General features: G+C 34.2%; 1 protein-coding gene across 1 annotated transcript in view; it reads left to right on the plus strand.

Moving 5' to 3' along the window:
* Window positions 1–3793, plus strand: part of ITGB3BP (integrin beta 3 binding protein (beta3-endonexin)) — a 65423-nt gene that overhangs the window by 27407 nt on the left and 34223 nt on the right. The gene's annotated exons all lie outside the window — the stretch shown is intronic.

Genomic DNA, 3793 nt, shown 5'->3' on the forward strand with positions numbered 1-3793 from the left:
CAGGCCAGCAGGGGAGGGCAGTTGGGGGTGAGATTAGGCTGGCAGGGGAGGATAGTTGGGGGCAACCAGGCTGGCAGGGTAGGGCAGTTGGGGGCAATCGGGCCGTCAGGGGAGCAGTTAGGTGTTAATCAGGCCATCAGGGGAGCTGTTAGGGGGTGATCAGGCTGGCAGGCAGAAGCAGTTAGGGGCAATCAGGCAGGCAAGCAGTTAGGAGCCAGCAGTCCCGGATTGTGAGAGGGATGTCCAACTGCAGTGGACATATGGCAGTCGGACATCCCTCCAGGGGTCCCAGATTGGAGAGGGTGCAGGCTGGGCTGAGGGACACCTCCCCCAGTGCACGAACTTCGTGCACCAGGCCTCTAGTGGTAGATATGAACAGAGATTATTAATAGAAAACAGGCAATAATCAAGAAAAGCAACAAAATTAAAAGAAGGTTTTTTGAAAAGACTGATCCAATGGTAGTCTCTGGCAAGACTGATTTTTTTAAGTGGAAGAAGGAACACATGATACATATTTCAAAAGAGCTGATAAACTAATATCAGTTTAACTATATGATTAGCAATTTGAGATATGTGTGCCAAATGCTTCTTAATGTGACCCACAATCTAATTTGGATGAAAGATTTTAAAACATCATTCTGTTGCTTCTCAAATATTAATGTTTTAGCATATGAAATGCAATTCCAATATTCTCATTGATACCTTTCTATTCAATAATATAGGTAATATTTTTAAAATACTATGCTTTCTTCTATGGGACTCAGTAAAGGTATTTTGAATTTAAAAAGTGCCATTTACATTGTTATTTTTTCATGAATTGATTCTCTAAAAGGTTCTTCACTCTCCACACTTGTTTACTAATATTAATTTAATTAAAATAATAACAGGACTCCATTTGCCTCATAGCCTACAAACTCCAATTTGATCTGGCAAACTGTCTTAGAAAAAAGTTGCTAACTAGTAGTGACACCTTACACAAATAATTTGAATCTTTCTGGGTCAATCAAGGTTTTCCTCAAGTCATAACTTTTGATTTGGAATCAAATGATGCTATAAAGTATGTGTATCTATCTAGTAGCATCATGATACTAGCCTAAACCTGTTTGAACTTTAATCTATTAGTAAATAAGCATAGCATTGTGGTTAGGAGCACAGCCTTTGTAGCCAGGTGGCTGGGTTTAGATCCTGACTGCCATCTACTAGCTTTAGGGACTTGGATAAATTATGTAACCATTCTGTGCCTCTATTTCCTCATCTGTAAAATGAGAATAAGAGTGACTGCCTTAGAGTTGTACAGATTGATTAGTTAATATACGTAACATTTAAAACAGTGCCTACTCCTAAAAATATTATATATTAGCCATTATCATCATCATCATTTGTTATATTTCTGAATGTTATGATCTGTTGAAAGCTATCTTCATTAGTTAGTGAAAAGGCTCCCTGGAGCCTTACTGGAAAGTCCAAATACAATTTTGAATGGAATCCAGATTTAGTGATGGCATGTTTATTACCAGTGTTTTGCAAAGTTACATTTAAAGGGAATCAAGTACACAGGTGATATAACTGTTTATTACCTAGCAAGAAAAAGACCGTATAGAATCCACAGCCCTTTAGCGTATGTTCATTGCTAACAGAATGGAATGAAATAAAGGAAAGTAATTATTAATTAACTAGAAGACTCTTAATGATATATTAGAGCAGTGGTTCTCAATGTTGACTGCACATTAGAATCACCTGGGAATCTTTTTAAAATCCTGATTTCTGGGCCTCATCCTCCGGAAATTCTGTTTCTTTATTACTAATGTTGTGGCCCCACCCCATAACAAAGAAACAGAATTTCTGGAGGATGAGGCCCAGAAATCAGGATTTTAAAGAGATTCCCAGGTGATTCTAATGTGCAGCCAAGGTTGAGAACCACTGTATTAGAGTCTACTCAAGTTTTTGATAACTGATCCAGGTGTTATTCTTTGTGACATTAATACTCTTCCTATTTAACAATTGGAAATATATATCATAAACATAAGCTCTTCCATGACAAGATTAAGATTAATGCTGTTGATTACATTTTATAGGATGAGATTTGATTGATCCTCTTACAATAATAAAAATGTTTAGAAAGGTATTGAACAACTGGTGAAAACTTAAATAACGCATTCTTTTACTATTTCTCACCTAACATTACTGACTGGTGCTAAAATGTGAAAATTAATTACAAGTTAAAAGGACAGAATAATTTATTTTATTTATTTTTTTAAATATGTTTTTATTGAGGGTTGTTTTGTGTGTGTGTGTGTGTGTGTGTGTGTGTGTGCTTTATTTTTTTTTTTAGAAAGAGAGGAAAGGAAAGGGGGTGAGAGAGGGAGGGAGAGAGAGAGAAAAACAACAAAACATAGATGAGAGAAAGAAACATCCATTGGCTGCCTCCTGCACACCCCTTACTGCGAATGGAGCCTGAAACTTGGACATGTGCCCTGACCAGGAATCCAACCAGTGACCATTCGGTGCATGGGATGATGCTCAACTAACTGAGTCACACCGGCCAGGACTTTTTTAAAATTTGTATTTATTGATTTTAGAAAGACATTGGAATGGAGAGAGAGAGAGAGAGAGAGAGAGAGAAACATCAATTTGTTGTTCTACTTATTTATGCATTCATTAGCTGATTCTTATATGTGTCCTGATCAGGGATTGAACCCGCAACCTTGGTATATAGGAACAAAGCTCTAACCAACTGAGCTACCCGGCCAGGGCAAGAACAGGTTAATTTTAATATTTAATTGGGGAGCTTTATTGAATGTAGACAGCACAGTACAAAATTCAGGAAATTAGTTAATATTAATTTTCTAAATAAAGTTTAATATGTATCATGGATTTTCACTTGATACAAGTGATTTTCTACAAAACATACATTCCCAGCTTAATTTTTTCTTTAGAGAAACAGATTTTAATAGACTTATTTCCTCAAAGTTCTCCAAAATCATAAATGTTACCTTTTTACCCTTCTATTCTTCATTAAATAAACTCTTAACCATATTAATTTATTCTGTTTGGAATTTAAGGATACAGACAAGTCATATAATGAAAAGTTAAACAAAGGAGGTAATTAGTACTTTAGCAAAATTTCTAAATCATAAGTTTTATTTTTTGGTATTAAAGTCTATTTTGAAATGACAACTTAGTTACGATATAATTTTTTGAGAGAAAGCATACATTCAAAGTAACAAATGTGGAAATTATTATTAATCAGTTTCTGAATGACCTTACTCAATAAAATTATAAATACCAGAGCATAGAAAATATATTTTAAATACGTTTCCCCCTAGTAATAGGAACAAGTAAGATTAATGAAATAAAAATTAAATGAAGAAAAAAGATAAACCAGTATTGGAAAGTCTGTTCCAGACAATATATTTCTTAATATGTTAATAAATTACATTTGAAAATTTTAAAAAATTGCTTCACTTTACCTGTATATTTGATTTCATTGGGAAGTTGGATCCTTCAACAGTGTTCGCCTACAGCTATACTGTTCAGTACATGTAGGTATAGAGCATTTAGAATGTAGCTCATCTGAATTGAGATGTGCATAAGTGTAAAGTACACACCACATATCAAAGATTTAGTGTGAGAAAAGAATATTAATTATAATTATCTCTAATCATTTTATATTCTATGTTAAAATTATATTTTCGGTATTTTGGGTTAAGTGGAATATTAAAATTTATTTCACCTATTTTTCCTTTTTAAAAATTTTTAGATTTTAAATTACATTAAGTGACACATTATATTT

This window comes from Myotis brandtii, unplaced genomic scaffold (assembly GCF_000412655.1).
Source record: "Myotis brandtii unplaced genomic scaffold, ASM41265v1 scaffold540, whole genome shotgun sequence".
Taxonomy (NCBI): domain Eukaryota; kingdom Metazoa; phylum Chordata; class Mammalia; order Chiroptera; family Vespertilionidae; genus Myotis; species Myotis brandtii.